Raw genomic sequence first — 19,262 nt, 5'->3', positions numbered from 1 at the left:
TATATAAAGAGAGTTATGTACAATATATAGAGGTGATTTTCAACTGCATATAAAATCACATGGCTGTACTCTGTTTAACCCATCCCATATTACAGTACCTTCCCAAAGACAAGACTCCATATTCCTAATGAGAAGATTCGAAAGTTTTGATTAGTTAGACCACAAACTAAGTTCATGGCAGAAATAGCTAAATATCTACTATAGCTATAAATATATTATTTGTACACATTTAAAAGCATATAAATGTTAATTTAGATATGCTGCTTTTTCTCAGTCTTTCAGAATGAATTGTTATTTAAACTCTTCAACATCTATTTCTGTATCGTGGGCTATTTCTGTATTGTATATTTGAGGTGATACAGTACTTTTCTAATTCATTTATGAAAAACTTTATACCAAAACCAACTATCCTTTCTTGTAATTAGGGTTTTTTCATTTGTCACGTCAGTGTATATTTATGACTTCTACAAGATCAGTACCCTTTTTTTTTTTTTTTTTTTTTTTTTTTGCCGTACGCGGGCCTCTCACTGTTGTGGCCTCTCCCGTTGCGGAGCACAGGCTCCGGACGCGCAGGCTCAGCGGCCACGGCTCACGGGCCCAGCTGCTCCGTGGCATGTGGGATCTTCCCAGACCGGGGCACGAACCCGTGTCCCCTGCATCGGCAGGCGGACTCTCAACCACTGCGCCACCAGGGAAGCCCCACTACCTTTTTTAATCATGAGGAATTTCAAACATAAAAGTAGAATAAGAAGCCCCTTTTCTGCGCATCACACAGCTTCAACATCTACTCAGAGCAAGTCTTGTTTCTCTTCTTCACCTCACCCCATTTTGCTTTTTAAATTTACTTTGAGGGAATTCCCTGGTGGTCCAGTGATTAGGACTCTGCATTTCCACTGCAGGGGGCAGAGGTACGATCCCTGGTTGGAGAACTAAGATCCTGCAAGCTGCACGGTATGGCCAAAAATAAATAAAATAAATTTATTTTGAGCAGGTAATACTTCTGGATTATTGCCAAAGCTAGCTGGTCTCCTCTCTGGCCTGTTGTTGCCACAGTCACCTTGCTAAAATGAATAATTCATTCAAACCATTCTTCCTTGAGAATTTAGTGTTTCTTTGCCTATAAAATGAAACCTGAACTCTAGCCCATGTGCTAAGATATAACCCCAGCCTTATTTGTGTTCATCTTAAGCTCCAATAACAGGGTGGTATTCTGTTTTCCAGAATGCACCCTGCCCTCTGAACCTTGCTTGTTAGAGCTGGAAGCCTGCCATGCAGAAAGTTTACATTTACTATTAAAAAAAAAAAAAAATTAATGGGCACCCACAAGGTTGAGGGCTGGTTAACTGAAAACCTTCAGCAAGAAAACTCATTAAAAAATTTGAGGACAACTGTGTGCAAGGCATGATCCCTTGGTTCAGATCAGAATTTTTAAAGGACATAAGGTTGTATAAAAAAATTCAACACTCATATTCCGCACACAGCTTAAGAGTAAACAGCATGGCTGAAGCCCCATGCCTACCCCAGCTTGGTTATAAACCCTCCAGTCTTCCTGCATCCTCCTCAAGGTAACCATTATCCTTCACTGGCATGACTGTTTCCTAAGCAAGAAGATACAGAATAGTTTTTCATGTTTAAAACTTCTACATAAGTCTCTGCATTTTGTGCGCATTCATCTGCAACTCTGGTTTTTACTACTCTGCTTCTCACACTAAACCACATGAGGGCAGTTTGCTCCAGGAAGGTCAAAACATGGGTCAATAGTGACTCTCTGGGCCAACCACTCCAGAGGACGAAACTGCAAGTAAGCCACTTCTCCTTCTCTGGGGCCTTTTCTCATGGATCACAAAGGGCATTTGAAGTAGATGTCTCCCTGTGGCCACCCCTGTCCCAACATTCTGTGGCTCAGGTATTTGGATGGCCCTTTGGATACCCCAGTACCCACTTCAGGATCTACTGGGAAGAAGTACCTCTGTGGAAGAAGAGCTGGTTTTTTACGTGCCCATTCAATAGACATTCGAATTGTTCTAGGCACTGTAGATAAGGAGGTGTGTGAGATGCAGGTTTTCCCTCAAGGAGCTCACCAACTAATGGGAGGAGGAACTCCTTAAAGATCAGGAGCCCTTGGGAGTGACACTTGCATGTAACTGAAGCTAGGATAAGAGGCAGGTTCAAAGGAAATGGCGCCCAGGAGGAGTGGCAGGAAGCACACCACAGAAGTGACCATTAAGCCTAATCTCGAGTAGAAGTCTCAGGAGAGAGAGGGCATTCCTAGAAGAAGGACTAAATGGTACAAAGGTGACAGCATACCCTCATGAACGTAGGTGAGGTAAGAAGGAAGTTTGGGGGTCAGGGGTGGTAGAGAGGGACACTCCTCCAATATGGAGCTGAGGGGTCTGCTTCAGGGATCTCTGAGAGCAGGACTTCTCAGACTTAGCAGAAGAAACACTTGGGGAACATGTTAAAATGTAGGTTCTGGACTTCCCTGGTGGCACAGTGGTTAAGAATCCGCCTGCCAACGCAGGGGACACGGGTTCAAGCCCTGGTCCGGGAAGATCCCACATGCCGCGGAGCAACTAAGCCTGTGCGCCACAACTACTGAGCCTGTGCTCTAGAGCCAACGTGCCGCAACTACTGAAGCTTGCGTGCCTAGAGCTCGTGCTCCGCAACAAGAGAAGCCACCACGATGAGAAGCCCTCGCACTGCAACGAAGGGTAGACCCTGCTCTCCGCAATTAGAGAAAGCCTGCACACAGCAACGAAGACCCAACGCAGCCAAAAATAAATAAATAAAATAAAATTTTTTAAAAATGCAGGTTCTGATTCTGTAGGGCTGGGACCTGAGATTCTGCATTTCTAACAAGCTCCTGTTGCTGCAGGTCCTTGGACCACACTTTAAACAGCCAGCTTGTGTGAAGCAGTACAGTCGCTGATGGCAGGGTGGAGGATGGCTGGTTGGTGAGGAATGATGAGGGCATTGAAGAGAAGGGCAGTGGGCATGAGAACCTGATGAGGGCTGGGCGGGAGGGAGGGGGGGGGACCTAGGTTCCTAACCTGAGGAACTGGGTAGACCCTTGACACTTAGAGCAAAAAAATGCAGGATGAAAGGAAGTATCTGTACTGAGGAACTATATAAAATTGCCAGCCTAGATTCTTCACACATGTCAGTGTCATACACAACCAAGAGGCTAAGGAACTGTTCAGATTAAGGAGACTCAAGAGACATGACAAGTAAATGAAATATGTGATCCTGGATGGGATCTGGGACCAAACAAAAAGTGCTAGATAGGACATTTGGGGACAACTGACCAAGTGGAAATATAGACTATTGATTAGGTTAAAATATTGTCTTGATGTTAAATTTCCTGAATTTGATAATTATAGAAGGATATCCTTATTTTCAGGAAATAACACACTGAGGTTAAGGTTAAGGACTATGATGTAACCTACTTCCAAATGGTTTCATAAAAAAAAACTGTGTGTGTGTGTGTGTGTGTGTGTGTGTGTGTAACAGAGACAACAGAGAGAGGAGAAAGCAAATGAGGCAAATGTTAAAAAATAAATGACTTGGTAAAGTGGGTAGGGGAGTTCTTTGTACTATTCTTGCAGCTTTTCTGTAAGTATGATATTTCAAAAGAAAACAATTTAGGAGGAGGGGACAGCAGTGCTGAGCTCCTCCTATGTGGACAGGGCGGGTTTGGACAGTGGACTGTCCAGATTCCTGGGTGGTCAGGGGATGAACGTGAGGGAATTGCTCTGGAGAAATATCCAGGCTGGTGACAGCAACTTGTCCCAGGCATGCAAATGGCAGTTGAAGGGACAGGTGGAGAGAGGTCCCAGTGGGGGAGGGGACCCGAGGGAAGGGGAGCTGGAGGCGGGAGGGAGGTCAGATCTCTGGGAGAGGGGGAAGGAGAGGGCGTGGAGCTGCAGGCCAAGTGCCCTAGGGAGGATCACAGAGATAAGGTAAACTCTGCTGCCTGTGGCCGGAATGTCTCTGAGACCTTGATGAAAAAAGGCTGCCCACACTGGGGCGGGGCGGAGGAGCAGCCGGAGCTGAGTGATCTCGGGCAGTTCTCAGCCCCTTGTGACTGTGACCTGGCGGCAGGGGTGGGAGTGGGGATTACCTCCTCGATGATTCTAATATCTTAAGACTTTGGCCTTTCTGATTTCCAAGTGATGATGCCTGGAAGTAGTGTAAAGCCCAGTCTAGGGCTCCCTGTTTGCACACTCTCAGGACGGAGCTCAGCCCTTCCGGGGGGCGCATCACCTTCCAGTGATGGACAAAGCGGGTCAGGTCTTCGGGCAAAGTCAAATAGCCCACCCTGGCCCCTCCGCCCAGATTTTCTTTGTTCTCTCCTTTCGCCTCGAGGCGCTTGCAGGCGCGACCACTGCAAGAACCGGAGTACGCCACCAGGTGGCGACGGTGCCCCAAGGTTAGCCTCCTCAAGCATCTGCCTTCCCGCCTCTCTTCCCGGAATCAGCAACTGGGAGGAGTTGGGGGAGTCCGCGGGAGCCCCGCACCGCGACCTGCCTTACAGCTGCATTCAAGGACATCCTGCCTGCCCCAGTGCAGGAAAAGCTGTGGCTTCTTTTTCAGGCTGCAGTTTCCAGTAGCCTAGTTTGAGCGTGTGCTTCATGTACCACAAAGCAGGGGCACCAAAAAGGGAAACAAAAAGAGGAGGAGGGGCTTCCCTGGTGGCGCAGTGGTAGAGTCCACCTGCCGATGCAGGGGACACGGGTTCGTGCCCCGGTCCGGGAGGATCCCACATTCCGCGAAGCGGGTAGGCCCGTGAGCCATGGCCGCTGAGCCTGCGCGTCCGGAGCCTGTGCTCCACAACGAAATAAGAAATAAGAAGGCGGGGACTTCTCTGGTGGTCCAGTGGTTAAGAATCCGCCTTCCAATGCAGGGGACGCAAGTTCGATCCCTGGTGGGGGAACTAAGATCCCACATGCAACTAAGCCTGGGTGCCGCAACTACTGACCCCGTGTGCTCTAGAGCCCGCGCGTGGTAGCTAGAGAGAAGCTCACAACTAGAGAGAAGCCTGCGTGCTGCAACGAAAGATCCCCAATGCCACAACGAAGATCCCGCATGCCGCAACCAAGACCTGATGCAGCCAAAGAAAGAAAGAAAGAAAGAAGGCCTATGTTCAAATCCTGGCTCTGCCCTTAGCTAGCTGTGTGACCCCTGTGTGACTCTCTGGACTTCAGAGGTCTTATCAATAAAGAATGGGCTTGGTTAGCACCCCCATCCCTCCAACCCAGGACTCCTCTCCCATTCTTGCACTCATGTTCTCACCTTTGCTGACACCTCTGGGGAATGCCCTTCTTTTTCCAGAGAATTCATTTATTCTTGTAAAAATGAGTAATATAATTATTGAAATTTAAAACTCAGTTGATAGGTTAAGTTACAGATTAGACCCAATTGAAAAGATAATGCACTGGAGAAATGTGCTAGGAAATTATTTAGAATGTAACTGTAAAACAGTATTTATCATACACTGATCAGGAGAGTAGGAAAGAGGTGGAAAGAGAGAAGAAATAAAACATAATGGAAAGGTCTCTCTACATCAAATTTGAGTCCCAGAGGAAAGAATAGAGAAAATGGAGGAAAGTTAATTTTTAAAGAAAGAGTGCCTGATGAAAAATTGGAATCTACAAAATCAAGAAAACCCCATGAATCCTAAGCAGAGTAAATAAGAAGAAATCTGCTGCTGGGCATGTAATGTGGGCAGAATACCAAAGACAAAGGATCTTAAGCACACACTGAATCAAAGACTAGAGCCCTTAACACAGGGACAACACAGCAGCTCCTCACCAGCAACAATGGGAGACTTAAGACTCTGGGAGGCCGTGCACAACGCGTTGAAAGTCAAGTTAGAATGGTGTAACTGGCAAAACCAACTTGTAAGAATGAGAGTAAAACAAAGAGAATCACAGATAAACAAAAGAAACGAGTTCCCCACCAAGAGAACTGAACTAGGTGAACTTCTAAAGGATACACTTCAAAAGCATGGGAAAGGATCCCAGAAGGTCAGTAATGTAACAGGGGCCGAGGAAAAGCACAATAATAAACATATAGATGGGAGTGTGGGAACAGGGTAGGTGGGCATTGCTGGCTCACATGCCCCCTCTAGGCTGTGTGCTCCAGAGACCGGGGACTATGAATGAAAAACAGACAAACTGACTCTGAGGGTGCCCCACAGCATCATAATACTTCCATTCAAAATCCACTGCAGAATCTGCACCACCCTATTCACTGGAGATTATTACTAGGGTTATTTCCAGAGAGAAGACTGGTCAGGTTAACCAAGGTAGCTCTGAGATCTTTCTTTCAAGATATTTTTTAAGTGGTGTGTTATACATTATTGCAATCTTCAGTATTTTTCAAATACAAACAAGCAAAAAAAAGTGTTTTTATTTTGAAACCAAAAGCAGTGAATCTGGGGATCCAACAGTCATTCAGTGCTTATATTCATAACAAACACCCATGGCTTCAGGTTACAAAAAACAAAGGCTTTGAGTTGACTACAAAAGAAAAGCCATCCTCCTGAGCCTTGTTTTAGTGTTTTTTTCTACCAATTAAAGGACATCTGGACTTCCCTGGTGGCGTAGTGGTTGAGAATCCGCCTGCCAGTACAGGGGACACAGGTCCGAGCCCTGGTCCGGGAAGATCCCACATGCCGCAGAGCAGCTAAGCCTGTGCGCCACAACTACTGAGCCTGCGCTCTAGAGCCCACGAGCCATGACTACTGAGCCCGCATGCCACAACTACTGAAGTTCGCACACCTAGAGCCCTTGCTCCACAACAAGAGAAGCCACCGCATTGAGAAGCCCACGCACTGCAATGAAGAGTAGCCCCCGCTCACCGCAACAAGAGGAAGCCCTCGTGCAGCAATGAAGACCCAATGCAGCCAAAAATAAATAAATTAAATAATGTTTTAAAAATAAATACATAATAAAAGACATATTTCTCAAAATTTCAAAAGTAATGCATGTTCACTGTAAAAAATAAAAACAGCATGGAAATGCTGATAAGTCTCATTGTCCTTCCCACCCTTCTTCCTAATCCCACATCCCTCTGAAGAGAAAGCCCCTGTTAACTTTGTCATGTCCCTTTCTGGACACTTTTCTATGTATTTATAATATATGATATGTGGTACATATGGATATGGATGTCATTTCTATTTAGATACACATACACACATATATCTTTGTATAAATATATGTATATATACACATTTGCATATGTGTATATGTGTGTTTACATATATATTACATGTGTCTATATATATATATTACACAAATAAATATGTGTAGATATATGGATGCATACATGCATCCATATCTATATGTCTGTATCTCTCTCTGTCTGTCTGTCTGTCTCTCTCTCTCTCTATATATATATATCAATTTTTTTTTGATATGGCAATTTCACTTCTAGGAATTTATCCTATATAAATACTTACATGGGCTATATGTAAAAGAATGTCCACTGAAGTGTTTGTTATTCATAAATATAAAAAGCCAGACATATATTATATCTATGTGTATATACATAGAGAGAGAGAGGAAAACAAAGTTATTTTTCTGCTGAAGTGCATATCTAGGAGGTCTTGCATGTCAGAGTGCGCAGCCACGCTTTATCCGTGGTAGCAGCCCAGGCTGCCATATGCACACAGTCATCACTCAAATGCTCCCCTAGGGCTGGATGTCTAGATTGTTTACTTCTTTTTTTTCTTTTTATATTTACATGTGATGCTTCAGTGAACATTCTTGTACATATAATTAAGTGCAAGTACTTATGCAAGATAATTTCCTAGAGGTGGAATTACCAGATCAAGCGGTAGAGACTTTGACATTTTAATCAGTGTAGTCAAACTGTCTTCAACGCAGCCATGTCCATGTCCATTTCCACCCACTGTGTAGGAGCGTGTTGAAGGCCTACCTGGTTTCCACGTTGCTGTCATCCTTCTCTTGGTTGAATCCTCTCCCCCACGAAAGTGGGCTACTTGCCATTTTCCAAACACCACAGCCACCTAATGTTTGCGTTCAGGGCACTCACAGCACCACCCCACAGAACACTTTCCTGGGCCAAGTTTGGGAAACGCTGTGTTAAACAATTTCCACCTGCTTTCCTTATTGCAGGGCTTCTCCGAATCCTTCACCTGCGGCACACATTTCAGGAGAGGAGAGAGCATTTTACAAACCTATTTACCCACAGAGCCCTTCTTCCATGGAGCTGGGTTCCTGAGGACTGGTTTTGTGGACGCTGGTTTCTCTCCTGTGTGGCTATTCTCGCTAGATTCTCATGAGGTGGGGTTGCCTCCATTTCAGGGATGCAGACACTCGTGCTCATCGATGGGTGAGTCACTTTCACTTACTTGGCCACCAAACAGCAGAGGTGGGAGTAGACGTTTGTGCTTCAGGTTCCAAGTCCAAGACTTTTTCCTGACTTTCTCCTACTACGTCCAAGCCCCCTTCCTAAGACCATCAGTTCTGGATCTGGGCTTCAGCTTCTTGAGCCCAGAAGCCACCTCTGGGTGATTGCAACATTGCTGAATTCCTGTGAGACTTAATTTCCTAATTTATGCAGGAAGCCCCACTTTCCCTCTCTTTCCTGGGCTCGTGATGGGTCCTAAACAAATGGTTCTGAAGAAAGGGAGAAGTTGGGACCCCTTGATTTAGGTTTGAAGAGGGAAGTAAATTGCGCCTGCACCTGGGCGGAGGACACCTCCTGGCCACTCATGTTACAAGGATGCCAGGTCTCTCCCTGTACACGCACAGGTGTTTTGTTTTCCTGAGCCCCAGTTCTAGATGAGTTAATGCTGTGATTCAGTTGAGGTTCCGTCTCAGCAATTCTGAGCCTGGGAGACACCCTGTCTCTCCCCTACTCCCTGCCCCACACCTACCCTGCACCTGGAAGGCGAGGGCAGCTGGGCTGGTGGAAGCTGGGGCTCCTCACCTGCCTGGCATTTGCCGGCACCCAAACAACTGGGTTGGGGGGGGGAAGCATGACAAGCCTTGGCAGCTGCCGAGCTACCCAGGCAGGTAGGGAAGGAGGCCATTGGGGGCTGAAACAGGGTGTGGCGACAGGTCTAACTAAGAGCTGCAAGTCCTGCCCAGACATCCGGCTGTCTCGGGAGGCCGGGTGTCCTGACAAGTGTGGGCTGACCCGGAGCCCAGGCCACTGGGCACCTGATGAGCAGTGCTGGGTGAGGGAATGGGTGGATGGAAAGCTCACATTCATTATCTGCAAAATGCGGATAATAGCAGGGTGGTTTCAGAATGAAATGACAATACATATAAGGAACTTAGAATAGTTCCAGCAAGTACTCAAAAATGCCAGGTCTGACTGTGGTGAGTCCAACACAGAGAGTCCAGTTGGTTCATCTCTTATCCTCCACAGAACTCAAAAACAACAGACAAAATCAAGAGAGCAACAAAAATCACCTAACACCGAGTCTTCAGGAAACCCCATAATGGAGTGCATTTTGTAGATGGGTAAACAGGACTGGAAGGGCTGTGAGTCACCACAGATAACACCTGAGGCTGGCACATAGCAAGAGGACCTGGTCCATACCCCGGCTCAGGCAGAGCTGGTTCCTTCCCTCCCTCCACCCTCTCCTTAAATCCAACACCTTGGAGAAGGCTGCTGAGGCAGGAGAAGCTGAGGTTCACACAGGAAAACACGGCCCTGAGAGGTGGGGCGGCGCCGACCTTCCTTCACCAGACCCGTCCTCACTCCTGAGCCCACCTCCCACTGCCCTCTCCACTTACCGCCCCCCCTCCGTGGGGTCACCTAGGCCTCTCCTACTCCAGGAAGTCTTCCCCCAACCCTGACTCAGCTGCCTGCGGGGCTCTGGCGGCACTCCCACGCTGGGCGGCCCCATGGAAGTGGAGGGGCCTTCCTCTTCTGAATGACTTTGGTGAACCAGAGAGACTGGGAGTTACTTCCTGAGGTGTTGGCCAAAGCCAGGAGTCAACCAAAAGAATTCTTTACAGAAAGCTTCATCCAACAGCTATCACTGAGCACCTGCCAGGCACCAGGCATGTGGGCCCTGCCACTGAGAAGCCTCGGTGTGGGTGTTTCTTGACAGGTGGCTCATTCAGGGTGTTGAGTGTGGTGACCTTGACAGCACTATGGTGGCCCAGAGTACGGACCACGTTTCAGGTCTTAAGATCAGAAGAGTGAACTCTTTAATAAGCTCCAACTTGCTTCCTTCCGTGTAAGGGGGTCCTCACCCTCAAGGAGCTGCTATGGCTCTGCCAAGTTCCCTTCTGCCCTGCCCCCTCCTTGGACAGGGCTTATACCGTAGAAAAACCATGGCTCTGTCGTGTCTGCCCCTGTAAAACGTGCACCTTGCGTGATGTGGAGAAAATGCCTGTAAGCCACTGGGCACAGAGGAGGCACTCCATACACAGCTTTATTTCTCAGCCCAAATGTTCATTTTCCTTTCAAATGCAAAATGCCTCCACTTCCCAAGCAGTTTGGTCTCTGTCTGAAGGTCACAGCAAGGTCTCACGTTCCGGTTTGCCCTGCTGGCCTTTCCTGCCTGCTTCCTGCCTCCTGTGCATCCTCAGAGAGCCTCAGTGATTTGCCTGTTCACAGCTCTGTGTTCCTGAACTCTGTTCCCTCGCGTGAAACACCTTTCCTTCCCCTGCTTTGCCAATCCTTTTCACTGGGTTCGGTCCTCCTCCCCAGCATTCTCAGGCCCCCCAGGCAGCATTAATCAGCTCTTCCTCTGCTCTCCCAAAGGCTTTCCCATGCACTTATTTCATGTTTACCTTAGCTGCCATTTCTCTTATTCTCTTTGTGTTTCTCTGGCTCTCCCTCTTCTCAACAGAGTTGGCCTTAGAGAAACTGAGCTGGGTAGAGGAGTTGTGTACTTTTTAGGGTATCATAGGGTATCAGAGCATGGAGAACGGGATCACCCCTGGAGCCCATAGCTCAGCTGGACGCAGTTTGTGGAATGCTCAGGGTCAGACTCGATGACTGCCCCAAAGCTGGGGTCCAGGAAGGAGCTGCATCGGGCCTCTCATTATTGAAGTTCCCACCTCGCCTGGGAGTGGCCACATGCCAGTGAATCCTGCCCCTGCACGTGGGTGGGGCAAGGCCAGGAGGCTGTGTGTCTCTGAGCCTGTGCAGCATGAGGCCTCCTTGGCCAGGAATCCGTCTGAATACCTTTGGCCATCAGAAGTCTTGGATCCTGGCCCTAAGCCCCTGTAGAGGCACTGAGGCTCTGCTGGAAGGATTCCTTACTCTTTAATTAGGCTAAACTTATATAGGTCTCCCCAGCCACCCAGATTCAGTTTCAGGCCAGGACACAGTACACGTGGATTCTCTTTGGCTTCCCAGAACCTTTGAACATTCTCCTGTGCTGTGGACTCCCCCACTCTGAGTCCCACTCCTTCAGGTAGAAGCCAGACCTAAGCTTTATCAGCATCTTTACAGCTGCGGCACCACCTGGGCCCTGGGTCCTGCCCCATTGTTGGCAGCTGAGAACCCAGATGGACACAGGCATCATCCAGATGCCATACTGTGTTCTGGGCAGACTCCTGGTGTCCGGAGATAAATCAGAACAAGCAACTCTAATGAGCCCCGGGGAAAAGACTACAATGAGGGGAGGTGTCCTGAGTTCTGGGAGCAGAGACTATGGAGACTGGCAGGGAGAGGCCCTGTCTTACTCATTTATTAATGACCCTGTCCTTCTGGCAGTGAGGTGTCCTATAAAGTAAACTGGATTGAATGTCTGAAAACATGAGTTGGGGGGCTTCCCTTGTGGTCCAGTGAGTAAGACTCCAAGCTCCCAATGCAGGGGGCCTGGGTTCGATCCCCGGTCAGGGAACTCGATCCCACATGCATGCCGCAGCGAAGACCTGGCGCAGCCAAAGTAAATAAATAAATAAATAAATATTTTTTAAAAATTTTTTGTAATTGGAAAAAAGAAATGAAAACATGAGTTGGAGGGAGTTGTGCCACTGTTTAATTGGTATCTTAGGCAAATCACCGCATCCTCAGAGCCTCTGTTCTCTTAACGTCATCCTGAAGGTAGTGGGAAGGTAAAACAAGGCAATGCATGTAAAAGAGCTTTAAAAATGGTCAAGCACTGTATTATTTTCTTTTTCCAGTGCATTTCATAGATTCTGGCACACTGTTGGCACTTGAAGGTTTCTGTTGACTAGATGAAAGAACAAATGAATGAACAAACAAATGGATGACCGAATGGATAAGAGGCACTCAGGAAATGCTTTATTAAAAATAAAACATATGGGGCTTCCCTGGTGGCGCAATGGTTGAGAGTCCACCTGCCGATGCAGGGGACACGAGTTCGTGCCCCGGTCCGGGAAGATCCCACATGCCATGCCGCGGAGCGGCTGGGCCCGCGAGCCATGGCCGCCGAGCCTGCGCGTCCGGAGCTTGTGCTCCGCAACGGGAGAGGCCACAACAGTGAGAGGCGCGCGTACAAAAATAAATAAATAAATAAATAAAAATAATAAAACATAAACAAGAAAATTGCCACTCTTGACACACTATCAGCTAATGAGCTGAGAATTTCACACACATTCCCTCACTTAATTTTCACAGTAACCTTGTAAGATGATTACTCCCTTTTTTTTAAAATTAATTAATTAATTAATTTATTTTTGGCCGCATTGGGTCTTTGTTGCTGCGCGCGGGCTTTCTCTAGTTGCGGCGAGCGGGGGTTACTCTTCGTTGCGGTGTGTGGGGTTCTCATTGCGGTGGCTTCTCTTATTGCAGAGCACAGGCTCTAGGCACGCAGCCTTCAGTAGTTGTGGCACATGGGCTTCAGTAGTTGTGGCTTGTGGGCTCTAGAGCACAGGCTCAGTAGTTGTGGTGCATGGGCTTATTTGCTCTGCGGCATGTGGGATCTTCCCAGATTGGGGCTCGAACCCGTGTTCCCTGCATTGGCAGGCGGATTCTTAACCACTGCGCCACCAGGGAAGCCCTACTCCCATTTTATAGATGAGGAAACTGAGGCCCAGAGATGTTAAGTAATTTGCCTAAGGTCATACAGCTAGTAGGTAGCAGGGCTAGGATTCACACTCCAGGCCTTTGTTCTCAGCTACTCATTATAATCCCTTCTGCAGTATATGCACAGACATTTCCCAACCTAAGTCACCCAATCTCTCATTACTAGATAAAAACACAACTATAATCCACCACTTTGATGCACCTCTTTAACTCCTGTCAGGGCCACCATTTGACTTGGCAAATCTGGAGAGCAAGTCAAGGATGGCAGTTCCTGAGAGGCCATTTCTCTGAAAAGGTCCTTGTTTCTACACTCACTGGTGACAGAGTGAAGTCTTTCCTGCTCTCTGAATCCTTTTGACCTGGGGCCTACATGTGCCCCACGGGTTTCCAGAGCGGTGCACCCAACAAATCTCTTCCTGTTATCTCATCTGCACCTGGAGGCCGGCGGGATGAAAAACATCAACTTCGTCGTAGGTATAGAGCCGGCGGGATGAAAAACATCACTTTCCTCTTGGTAAAGAGCCTGAGGTCACTGCTGCCACAAGTCCGCACAGGTATGCAAACTCAGATCTTTGAGCTCTGAGGCCAGAACCTCCTTTACCAAATGGCATGGCTTAAGATTTGAGCCCGGAAACTACCTGGACATGGGAGAGGTTTATTGGAATGGGAGAGGGGAACTGGCTCAGGCAAAGGGTCTTAGGCAGTCAGCCTTTGCTCAATCGATTCTTTTGGGGCCCTTGCAAGGGACAGTGTGTGTGTCCAGGATAACAGCTTTGGTGCCCCCATCGTGTGGCAGATGGAAGGACTCGGAAGTGGAGCAGGAAAAATACTTTCCCGTACAGCGGCTGGGATGTCCCTGGGAGAGAAGGAATAGAGTCTAGGTGTGTCAGACATGAAGTCAGCCAAACCAAGGGGAGCCAAACAGCAGCAAGAATCAGGGGCGTTGGGATAGAAGGCCAGTATCTGGGTCCTCGGTTTGCTCTGACCGCTGTGCACATACAGAGGATGCTACTTTTGGACCAGACAGTGCTGTATCCATGGGGACATCTAGGCCTAGTGATGCTCAGGAGAGATGAGAAACCCCAGGACTTTTAAGAGATCTGGGTCAATCCTGTTTTCATTCTCTTCCCTGCTGGCTGCTTTGAGCAGTTTAATTTAACTGAAAGGCAAAATCCTTTAATCACCAGCTCTAAATCAAGGTATGACATTTGGGGTAATGGAGCGGGGGAGGGCCGTGACCAGTGGGTAAGGTGAGGCTGCAGGGAGACAGGGCCTGGGGAGGGGTCTGAGTTTGATCTTAGCTGCTGACAGGAGAGCCTGGGCTTCCCATTAGCCCTTAGTCGCTAACAGTATTGGCTGCAGACGCTCCAAGGACTAGGAAGGAGAGACTTGGTAAATTATGGTTTACCTTTAAAGACAGCATTTGGAAACACATGTCCACACAAGGGCACATATGTGAATGTTCATAACAACATTATTCATAATACCAAAAACTGGAAACAATTCAGGTGTCCATTGTTGGTGAGTGGACAAACCAGTTGTGATGCACCCACACAATGGAATAGTACTCAGCAGTAAAGAGGAATGAACTCCTGACACATGCTACGACATGGATGAACTTCAAAAACATTATGCTGGGGCTTCTCTGGTGGCACAGTGGTTGAGAGTCCACCTGCCGATGCAGGGGACACGGGTTCGTGTCCCAGTCTGGGAAGATCCCACATGCCGCGGAGCGGCTGGGCCTGTGAGCTGTGGCTGCTGAGCCTGCGCATCCAGAGCCTGTGCTCCGCAACGGGAGAGGCCACAACAGTGAGAGGCCCGCGTACCGCAAAAAAAAAATAAATAAATAAATTATGCTGACCAGAAGAAGCTGGCCACAAAAGACCACAAATTATATGAGTCCATGTATGTGAAATTTCTTGTAAAAACAAAACTTAGAGACAGAAAGCAGACCAGTGGTTGCCTGGAGCTTGGAGTGGACACGGATTGACCGCAGATGGCCCAAGATAACTTTTTGGAGTGGTGGGAATATTGTAAAACTGGATTGTGGAGATGGTTGCATAATTCTGTAAATTTACTAAAGCTTATCAAACCGTACACCTTAAAATGGGTGAATTTTTTGTTATGTCAATTATAATATAATAAATACTTGAAGTCTTTCACTTTTGACAAGTCCATCCTGGAGCTCCCCTGTGTGCCACCTCCTCCTCACAAGGGAGATGAGGGTTTTCCAAGAGTAGCCTCTGGACCACCGGAGCAGCAGCCCCTGGGGGCTTGTTAGCAATGCAAATCTCAGAACTGCTGAATCAGATACTGTGGTGGTGAGGCCCAGAAATGGGAACTTGAACTCCCCTCCAGGGGAGAGAGAACCATGGTGTAATGGAAGGGGGAGAGGAGAGCAGAAAGGTCATTGATGTTGAGCACTCACTGTGTGCAGCCACCGGCCATGCCCGGAATGATACCATCCTCACAGCAACCGTGTGACATCAGTATTATTGGCCCCATTTTGCAGACAAAGAAACTAAGGTTCAGAGAGGCTGACAGACTTGCCAGTTAACGAAAGGAGAGAGCTGGGATCGAACAACCAAGTTTCTGACTTGAAACACACCTGCTGCACTTGTGTGGATCTTGTGAATGTGAGCACCTTTTGCAGCACCTGGAAGCCCAGGGCGGAGACAGGAGAATCTCAATAAACACAGCCCCTCAGGTTCTATCTTGGCACTAAGTGTGGATATGAAGAAATAAACAGTCAGCAGAGCACTGAAACTGGCCCAGTATTTTCCTCAAGGCTGAGGCAGCAGTCTTTGTTTAAAGTTATATTGTTTACTCCCAAGGGACGAAGGGGTGGGGGAATTTGGAACTAGGTGCTTGGATGGAAGCCCAGGAGGTCCTAGCTCAGTTCCTTGGGAGCCTGGAATGCAAAGGGTTGGGGATATAGAGAGAATGGAACTTGGGGATCCTGGCCAGAAAACATGAGAGCCGCTGGAGACCCGGGAGGGCTGGTCTGTGGTTTCCAGATGCACAGATGACATCATGTCTGCCTGGCCTGCAGACACCAGTCCTGCATGGAGTGGCCCTTCCAAACAGTGGTGCCAGCTTTGTCCTGGAGCTGTTCAGGAAACTGAGGTTGAGCTGAGGCCTCCCTGCTTAAACCCAGCACTACCAGAAGCTTGGCTCAATGCCATACTTTAGGCTACCCCACGTGAGGTCTCTTCCTGTGGTCTTTCAGTGCTGGTTGCTGCTGTCCGTTTGCCTTTGCATGGCCCTCCCACGCAAGGTTCACAACTCCTGCCTTTCCTACTCTGATCCTGTTGACTGTTAGACTGAATTGAATAGAGAAACTCTTCTAGCCCAATTATTTTTTTGGTTGCGCCGGGTCTTAGTTGCGGTAGGAGGGCTCCTTAGTTGTGACATGTGAACTCTTAGTTGCAGCATGCATGTGGGATCTAGTTCCTAGACCAGGGATTGAACCCAGGCTCCCTGCATTGGCAGTGCAGAATCTTAACCACTGCGCCACCAGGGAAGTCCCTAGCCCAACTATTTAAATGGGCAGAGAGGTTAGGGACTTACTCTAGGTAAAGGCAGGGCCAATACCAGAATCCTGGCCATGGAGTTATTTAATAATAATAATACCTATTATTTGTGTAGAGTTTGATCATTTACAAAGCACTTTCATGTGTTATCTATCTCCCTTGACCCTCTCACTAACCCTGTGCTTGATTTATAGATGAGCAACTTGGGGTTTATGGAACTTAACTGACTTGCCCAAGATCACTCCCTGGTGAGTGACAAAGCCAGTGCTCACAGCCAGGTGCTTTGGCCCCAAATTACTTGTGCAGCGCTTCATTCCTGATGATGTGAGCAACATCACCGGCACCCAGGGAAGAGCCAGGGGAGTCGCATGAAGCACAGCCCCCTTGGGTTCTATCTTGGAACAAATTGTGTGTCTTTTTCCTGCCCGTTAGCTGAACAGGGCCTTCTCCAGTGACTTTCCAGTCTAAACTGGGCAGGTGAGTCCCAAGCTTGAGCAACTGACCTGGGCAAGAGCTTCTTCTGACTGCTGAGAATGGGACTGGACTGGTGAGTGTGTGACCTGCCCCCCAGGTCCATGGCAGCCTGGAAACAGCCCTCTGCTCCTGCTCACTGTGTTCCTCTCCTTCGGTCTTCTCTGGTTTTTCACATGCTGTAGATGACAAAACCCACAACCTCTCATGGTCAACCTACTCTCCCCTCCAATAGAGCTGAAACATGATGATGATGAGCCTTGATTCCACTTACCAAGGGTATGCTGGGTTCTGGTACATCATCTAAAGTCCTCACAGCTCATTATGAAGGAGCCAGGACTGGAGCCCAGAAACAGGGTGATGCTGGCATGTACAGCATCATACTTATCTCCCATGCTTTTAAGGAAGGATGCTGAACACACCCATGAGTCTCAGGTCTGGGACAGGCAGGTACAGAGTGTGGGTGCTGTATCCCCTTGTGGGATCTCAGAGAAGTTCTCTGGGGCAGGGGCTTCCTTCCATACATAAACTGTTAACCATGCCTCTAGGCAGTGTTTTCCTCAGCTGGGTGTCCTGAAGAGCCAGACTAGGCTGCCATGTCCCTCTCTTCAGGCTGGGTCTTGGGCATGAGTGCCGATTGCCTGGGATTCCCCATTGACATCAGTGCTGATCTCTGGCTGGGTTCTGGGGTGATATGTGCCAGGAGAAATGCCTGGAGGTGGTTTTCACCAACCTACTTGAGCAGAGAGGGGTGTGGCCTGTCATGATGCAAGAGTCAGATGTGTATTCCTATCTATGGCTTCAGACTCCCTGAGTTCATCTCCTTTGACTCACTTGTGCACCCTTTTTTTTTTTTTATATCCTGTCTCCTTCCAGAAAGTGTCAGAAGCAGACTTTTCTTTTTTCTTTCTTTTTTTTTTTTTTTTAAAGAAGATGTTGGGGGTAGGAGTTTATTAATTAATTTGTTCGTTTTTGCTGTGTTGCGTCTTCGTTTCTGTGTGTGGGCCTTCTCTAGTTGCGGCAAGCGGGGGCCACTCTTCATCGCGGTTATGCACCCTTTTATTTTTATTATTAAAAAAAAATTTTAGTTGAATAAATTTGATGTGTAACATTGTATAATTTTAAGGTATACAAGGTGTTACTTTGATACATTTAGATATTGTGATATGATTGCTGATACAGCAATATTTATCTCATTTATGATGATAGTACAATATTCTTGTTTATATTTATTATACTGTGCTAACCCGCCCCTTACAATGGGCTTTCCAGGCCAAGAAAATGTGCTGACCAAGGTCATATCCCTTCTCTGTCTAGAGAACACACAGTCCACCCACTCCTGCCCAAGGGACAGATGGAGTCAGGGCCCAAGACTTCAAGGAAGGCAAAAGCCACAGTCATAGCTATAAAGAAGACCCAAGTGAGCCTTTTCATTGTAGAGAGAAACAGGCACCGACAGAGGTAGAAGGATTCGGCATGTCAACGCTGAGGCATCAAGAAACACTCATTATGCTCAAAGTAAGGATGCTCATAACACAATCATTTTTATCAAAAAGCATTTGAGACTTCCCTGGTGGTCCAGTGGTTAGGACTCCATGCTTCCACTGCCGGGGGCTCGGGTTTGATCCCTAGTCGGGGAACTAGATCCCACTTGCCGCAACTGAAAGATCCTGCATGCTTCACCCGAAGATCCCAAGTGCTGCAACTAAGACCTGGTGCAGCCAAATAAATAAATAAATAAATTCTTTTAAAAAAGACATTAGCAATTATACTCCAATAAAGATGTTAAAAAAAAAGACATTAAAAAAAAAGAATGCAGTTCTGATGTATGCTACAACATGGATGAACATTGAAGACATTATGCTAACTGAAATAAGCCAGCCATAAAAAACAAATACTGTATGATTCTACTTATATGTTATACCTAGAGTAGTCAAATTCATAGATAGAAGATAGAACAATGGTTACCAGGGACTGGGGCAGGGAGACTGGGGAGTTAGTGTTCAATGGGTAGAGAATTCCAATATGGGATGATGAAAAAGTTCTGGAGATTGGGCTTCCCTGGTGGCGCAGTGGTTGAGAGTCCGCCTGCCGATGCAGGGGACGCGGGTTCGTGCCCGGTCCGCGAAGATCCCACATGCCGCGGAGCAGCTGGGCCTGTGAGCCATGGCCGCTGAGCCTGCGCATCCGGAGCCTGTGCTCCATAACGGGAGAGGCCACAACAGTGAGGGGCCCGCGTACCGCAAAAAAAAAAAATAATAAGAAAAA

The sequence above is a fragment of the Grampus griseus genome (assembly GCF_964374135.1).
Source record: "Grampus griseus genome assembly, chromosome: 10".
NCBI classification, from domain to species: domain Eukaryota; kingdom Metazoa; phylum Chordata; class Mammalia; order Artiodactyla; family Delphinidae; genus Grampus; species Grampus griseus.
This window is presented reverse-complemented; position numbering follows the sequence as displayed.